The sequence below is a fragment of the Microtus ochrogaster genome, chromosome 8 (genome assembly GCF_000317375.1).
Source record: "Microtus ochrogaster isolate Prairie Vole_2 chromosome 8, MicOch1.0, whole genome shotgun sequence".
NCBI lineage: Eukaryota > Metazoa > Chordata > Mammalia > Rodentia > Cricetidae > Microtus > Microtus ochrogaster.
In genome coordinates, this window is record NC_022015.1 from 68,494,817 (window position 1) to 68,502,518 (window position 7,702).

The following is a 7,702-nucleotide window of genomic DNA, read 5'->3' on the forward strand; positions in this document are numbered from 1 at the left end:
GGACTGGAGAGGGAGGGGGAGAGGAGTGGGGGGAGGGGGAGATGAGTGGGAGGAGGGGGAGGGAAATGGGAGGCTGGGAGGAGGCAGAAATTTTTTTCAATAAAAAAAATAATAAAAAATGTATGTAGGCTTGGAAGAGAGAAGCAAAAGAGTACAGACAGTTATAAAAAGAAACAAATTGTTTTAAAAAAATAAATCAAAGTCTTTAAAGAGACAGACAGCCATAGATTAAAGAAGTAAGACAAATAAGCCACATAAATATGGAAAATACATAGAGAGTTTGGATTATGTATATTATTGTGTTTTCTTTAAATTTTTTTTGACTGTGAGTGAGCTAAGTATAGAGAGACAGTTCATTGTTCAGGCTGATAAGCTAAACCAACTTCAAAATTTGGGTCTAAGGATATGTTGCTTGGAAAAAAGATTCTGCTTTTGTTTCCACAGAGCATAAAATGCTGCAGATTCATTACTGCTAATATAGTTTGATCAAACTTGGCCCAGGTGGTCCAACATCCATGACAGCTTCAGGACTGCTGGCTAAGATGGACCTACCACACAGAATACCCTATGAAACAGGCCTCCAATCAGCAGGAGATAGTCTAGAGAAAAATGTCCAAATTTCCTAAATGATTGTTTATAAATGTTTGTTTACATTTAAAGGGGGATTTGCTATTGAGATGAATGCTTTGCAATGATATGGATCTTGGTTTATTGCTACAAACTTAAAGTCAATTTATTATATGTATATTTCTGATCTTGATTAAGGTGTTGAGTTTGTGCAGCTCATTTAAAAATGTAATATATAATTAAGAAATACAGATTAATAGATAGTCATCTATAATAGTCAAGGTTGTAGTCATGTTAGTTAGGTTTTCTAGATGTACAGATATATATTTCAGATAAATAGGGATTCTTCAAATCTTTCAAAGACTAGTAGAATATGGCATTTAAAATGTTTTGAGAACTTAGGACTTTTCAAAACAATGAGACACATCTGCTCCTGGCTGGCAGCACCAATCTACTTCAAGAGGATGATGGGCATTGAAGAGGCTCCTTAGAATTTGTTAGCCATTTTGGCAAGAAATGGCTCTTGCTTGGACTGCTTGATGATATGTTGTACAATCTGGACATGCAGGACCCACATAAAAATGACTGCTGAACTTGCCTAAAGGTGAGAGAGTCCTTCAGAGTTCCTGCTTAATGAAAGAGACTGCCAGACATTCTGCATGATACAGAAGGAAGTGATTGACAAACTGACAATAGAGGGAAAACATTTATGCTTCATGGAAAAGTCTGACAGATACTATGGGCCTGTAGGCTGAAGATGGATGCCCCAATGTTGCAGAAGAACTTTGGATGACTGTCCCAATGTCTCTGTTAATTCTAGAGTTTTGGAAGTTGTTTACAATGCATTTCCTGTTAACTTAGGTAATATTATATCTTTCTGGGGTCTTTGATGCAGTTGAAGAATAGATAGTTATAATTATAGTTTTCCTTAGTTATGATAAAAATAAATTAGATATGAAACTTTAGACTCATAAAAAATTGTAACTATAATTCTTGCCTGATATCTGTTTTGTTATATGTAACCTTACTATGTTAAAGTTAAAACCTTCCTTTTTATTTAGACAGAAAAGGTGAGGTGATGTGGGATTCCCCTCCATATGCTATGAATATCTTTTATTAGCATTGTTTATTAAAGAAGCTGTTTTGGCCAATGGCTTAGAGTAAAGCCAGTTAGAAATCCAAACAGAGATATAGAGAGAAAGTAGGCAGAGTCAGAGAAATGCCATGTAACTGCCAAAGGAGACAGATGCCCAGAACTTTACCTGGTAAGTCACAGCATTGTGGCAAAACACAGAGTAATAGAAATGGGTTAATTTAAGATATAAGGCTAGCTAGAAATGTGCATGAGTTATTGACCAAACAGTGTGGTAATTAACATAGTTTCTGCGTGATTATTTAGATCTGAATGACTGGGAAACAGAAGAGCAGTCTCTGCCTAACATGGCAAGTGCTCTTAACCACTAAGCCATCATCCCAGTCTCTCTTCTACTTTTTCTAGTAAAGCCTCAGCTGACTAGCAGCATGAAAGTTTCCTACTTCTGCCATGATGTAACCTGTTGCCTCAGAGTGTGTTTGAAAGGAGCTGACCTCCATGCATCACAGAAGCAAGTAGTTAGTCTGCATATATAAAAAAAATCTTAGTTAAATATAGACTTGAGATTTGGCACATGATACATGCAAACTGAACTATTGTCTCTACAATGTTCTAACATTGAATTTTTCTTATTTAAATTTTAGAAAGAAAAGGATTATTCTTAAGTCTGCATTTTAGAATTGACTATTGCATTGAAAATGATTTTCCATGTCACCCTCTCCCTTCCATGAACTTCTCTTTTTGAGAAACACTTAAAAATTTAAAATAGAGCCTCAAGGTTGCTAAGGACCAAGTTTGGCATCACATGTGTGGATTGTGTCTACAGGGCGGTTGAACCCCCTTTTCCTCCCAGGTGCTGATAAAAGACTTGTATTTCCTGGAGAGGAATGGGGGTGGTGGCTGTATCATCAGCAAAAGCAGCCTTAGAGAGATGGTTTGGCATGGCTGCTTGAGGACTGAGCCCTCTGGTCTTCTGCATCTGGGTCAGGAGCTGATAAAGTTTCTATGAGGCTCTTTAGACAGAAACAAAAGAGACATCCTTAGGTGTGTAATTAAATATTCATGTTTGTGTAGGATGCCCAGCCCTCCGAGGCTCATGAAGGCTACACTCTAAATGAAGAGTCTTTTTATAGAATGTGAGGGAGGGGCAGAGGCAATTCAAGTGCATATTAAAGGTGTGTTCTTTGAGGAAGTCTGCAGGATTTGAGATGAGGGATGGATGTGGAATCAAGGGCAGTGGGAGAAGATGAGTCAGGAGAAACTGGATAGACACAACACAGCCAACTGCCCATGTGTTGGAGCTGGGGGACAATTCAGAGTTGTCACCCATGGCAACAACCTTCCCTGACCATTGAACAGTAATTGCTGTGGGTTTCCCCCATGGGAAGTCCTGACCTGAGGTATGGAGGCTTTCTCCCTGAGCCATCAGTCTCCTGCCTGAGGAGCTGGGCAGCTTTTGTTGTATCCTCTACAAGGGTCAGTGACTTGATGGTCACTGTGTATGCTGGAGAGAAGAAGGTCCCTGTTTGCCAGCCACTACACTGCCACCTAAGATGGCTCAAACACGGAGGCTACAATTGCTCCCTTAACCTTAAGTACCCCCATAAAACACAGGAAAGAATAACCAAGCTATTTAACAGATATCCTCAAAGCATGAAAGTCAAATACATACCAAGTTTAGTTTAATTCTACACATTTTTGCTGTTTTGGCTAACTATTCTATTTTTGTCTTTTAATTAATTGTCTAAAGATTGCAGAAGTAGCTTTTGAAATTGTGTCTTTCTGACTCGACCCTTCAGCCCAGTGAGTTTGTCGTCTAGGGCCTGTTCCTACTGTTCTTTGTTTCTCAGACCTTCGCTTAAATGTCACCATCTCAGGAAAGTCCTCTCAGAGAAACTTGGTTCAAATCAGCCCAGCTCCATCCACAGACACTCTGCCCCCCTTACTCGGCCCCATAGCTCTTACACCAGCCAAATCTGCTGATTTAATAACTTCATCTACTGTCTGTTTCCATGGAACAGGCTCTAAACTCCAAGAGTGCAGGGAGCAGCCATGTTTTTCTGTCTGCATGTCTAGAGCCTGGAAGAGCATCCAGATCCTGGTAGGTACCCAACAACAAGTTGAATTTATGGCTGGACTCATAGTTTCTGAAGTTTCTCTTCTGGCCATTGCAACAGTGTCTAGCTGGAATCACAGCTCTGGGTCTCCATCCTAATCTTCCATGCAGATCCTACCAGCCAGCGTGCTCACCTCCAGGGATATCTGAGGTCAGGGCAAATGTTGAAGTGTTTGCTAAAGTGGACCATTCCTACAGGTGGCCACTATTGCTAGTACTTCATTACATCGTCAACTTCTCCGCTAAAGGGTGTGTGCCCTGGAGGTTGGAACCAGAATCGAGCAGGGTTTTCCGGGTTCCTGGTGGTGGCAAGGCTGAGTGGCAGGTCATCTTCATGTGTAGGAGCCACCAAGGATACCACTGAGCACCAACAGCTGGCGTTCCAGAGCTTAGTGAGCCAGTGATAGCATCGCCTGCCAGAGCTGCTGCCTCTCTCACACTGTGCCGGTGTCTTATCTGCAGTCCAGAGGGACAGGAGGTTTAGATGGTTGCCTCAGGAGTTTACTGAGCAGAAGAAAGGATGGAAAAGGTTTGGGACAGCATGGGGAGCAGTCATGAGTCACTCTGTCGGGGTTTTGGAAAGGTTTGTTAAGTGGAATATAAATAGTCCTGAAACCCAAGACAGAGAGATCCCAGCCAGACACCCAGGCTCACACTTGTAATCCCAGCACTCACGGAGTAGAAGTTCAGAGTCATCACCGGACACATAGCGAGTTTAAGGCCATGTAACTTGGCTGCAGGAAACCCTGCCTCAAAAAGAAAAACAAGCCAGGAGGTGGTGGCGCACGCCTTTAATCCTAGCACTTGGGAGGCAGACACAGGTGGATCTCTGTGAGTTCGAGTCCAGCCTGGTCTACAAAGTGAGTTCCAGGACAGCCAGGGCTATGCAGAGAAACACTGTCTCAGAGGGCATGGGGGGGGTGAGAGAGAGAGAGAGAGAGAGAGAGAGAGAGAGAGAGAGAGAGATCAAAGAGAAGGGGCATAGGCTAGAGATATGAATGTGAAGGAAGCCAGGTGTGGCAGGGTTAGCGGCTAGAGGACTCTCCAGGCACACAGGGGCCATCACTGACTGACAACCCCTCCTCCACCAGTGACCAACAAACAGCTCAGCCTGTGGTCTGGGGCTATCATTGCACTTGAGACTGCTCCCATTCCCTGTGCCTGGTCCTAGTTCACATCTCATGATGAGTATCTCTTCATTGGCTGATTCATCCCTGCCTTACTAGTTCTCATGAGGCGCCCTATTTCTCAGTCGGCCTCTGCTCAGACACATTCGATAGCTCCCAAGACTTTGCAAACAAAACCCCAACTCTCCTATTCAGACTTTCTCTGTAAGAAATGCCTGGCTTTCTTCACATCCATGGGGGATGCTCAGGCTGTAGCCTGCTCATTTTGTGTTCCTCTGGAGTTTTATAAATATGGTTAAATGAAAAGAAGGAGGCTTGAGTGTTGACTTAGTGGCTAAGAGCACTTGCTGTTCTTGCAAAGGACCCAGGCTGGATGCCCAGCACCCACAAGGCTCACTACTCCTTAGGTACCTTGCATGCATATGGTGAACAGACATATAATCAGGCAAAACACTAACACACAAAAAATAAATACAATTTTTTAAAAGAAAAAATATGGAAGCCACCAGTATTGCTACGTGGTCACTAATTCCCTTGTTCTGTCGTTTCTCACTTAGTGGATAAAGATGAAACACAAAGCTAAAATACAGAATGTTCTAATATGTAAACATTCAGAAAATGTGTATTGCTGTGGATGGCTTCTCAACAACAAGAGGCAAACGTCCTGAGATCGTTGTCCTTTGACGAACCCTACAGCTTTTCCCAGCCGGGAAGTTCTGCTCTCCAGAAGACACCTGCAGTGGAGAGCCGAAAGCAGCTGTGCAGGCCACAGAGGAAGCTGCCACTGGCTCAGCGAGGAACCAAAACAAGACCTTGCCCGCAGCTGGATGGCAAAGTTCCCAGATGGGCAGCTTAAAATAAGGTGATGTGAGGTGTTCGATATAAAAGAAAATAAAACTGCCGGAAACAGACGTCTCCTCTCCTAAACTGACTCCTTCTGTGTGTGCAAAGAGCAACTGGGCTCAGGGTAAAAATAGTGTTTGTTGATGAGGGGAGATGTGCCTGTCCATCCAGGGAAAAGCTGGAGCGTGACAGCCTCTTTCCTGCCTCAGTAGAGGGCTCTAAGAATCGTCATGGGGGTCACCAAGGAAGAGGAGGGCAGACTGGCGTTACAGACGTGGGGTTAATATTAAACCTGGAAGAGGAGCCATTGCACGGGAATGGCAGAATGACCTCAATGACTGGAGGTCAGATGTGCCCTTTGTTTATCCATACCTGTCATGCCAAGCAGGAGCATCACTCATGCCAGCTGGCACCTTGGAGTGGCAGGGAGGGAAGGCAGAAAGAACGGTGAGCGGCGGGCAGAGTAAGTTGTGTCTTATGAGCACCCTGATGGCCATTTTACAGATTGGAAACTGAGAATTCCACCAGCGTCCGAAGTTGCCCAGGCAGACACATCTGGAAAGTGTCAGGTGGCTCAGGCCTGTCCGAGTCCCAAGTCTCTGACATGCCTCATTATGTCCAATAGATTGTCTAAGTATCACGCATGACCGCAAACAGAATAGGAGCAAGTTGGGCATGCTTCAAACTCAACAAACCAAGCAGGTTTCTTTACTATAGGGCTTCAGGAGGTGTTTGATGTTTTAATATACATTGTATAGAGCTAGCCTGCTTGGTCCTTCTGCCTTAACTCAGTACAGAATCATCATCATCTTCATCATCATCATCAACAGTCTCAATATATAACCCAGGATGGCCTCAAACTCATGACCCTGCTGCCTCAGTTTCCCAGTTTCTGGGATTACAAGTGTGTGCCACCATACCCAGCACTGAAGAATGTTTTGTTTGGCTTGGAGCATCTCCTGAAACCCGCCCTGAGATCCTTGCTATTCTCCCCACCCTCCCTAAGCTCCTGAGTCCACCTTGAGTGGTTTGAACTCCTCTTTTGGAAAGATCCACTACGTGGAAAGCACCATAGTGGCAGAAATATTGGTGAAGTGTGTCGGGACACAGGGAAGTGAAGGGGTCCGGGTGACAAAAAGAGATCATGCCCTTTTGGCTAACAGTACTGTTCTGAGCAAGCATTGCTTGGCAATACTCTTGCATTTCTTTAGTCTTCATAAACACTCGTAAGGCATAAACCACTAGAACCTCCATTGTTCAGGAAAGGGAACTGAGACACAGAAAAATGTGATAACACACCTATGAGTATATAGCTCATAACGCTGGGTGTTGCATTTGAGTGGCCTGGTTCTTTAAGGCCTCTAGATCATTCATATTGAAAAGACACTTAGTTGTGCTTGTCGGGGGTAAAGAAGGACAGCTGTGACAGAGTGACAGCTGCCCAGTGTAAAAACTTAATACGTCAACTTACATTTAGAATCTGGCTGTTCTGTGAACATTTGGTGGTTCTTGCCTTCCTAGCTGTGCTAAGTGCTGAGAATTCAGCTACGAGCACACTGTACTTACAATCCAATGGAAGGTCTATGAATAATTAGATTTTGGCATCGTGGTATCAGAAATGGCTTTGGGGTTCCAATAAAATGTCCACATAATGTGAAAGTTTTCAGCAAGGCAAAAGGTTTTACTTCTGCAGAAGGGTGAGCAGACCCTATAAATCCAGCAAGCAAACTCTCAGTGGCAGCCCTGTTCCTTAATGCAAAGGGGTTCTGTGCCTCACTCTGAGTGCTCAGAGCCTGGCCTCACATCCTCACACAGCTGGCTAACTCAGTGGGGCAGCTGATAGGCAAAGATTTGAGATTGGGATGTCACCTCATGCACGTACTTTCACCTTGGAAGATGCCAAGGTGGCTTGGGGGGTGTGAGGGGGAGAGAATTTTTTTTTTTTTTTTTTTTTTG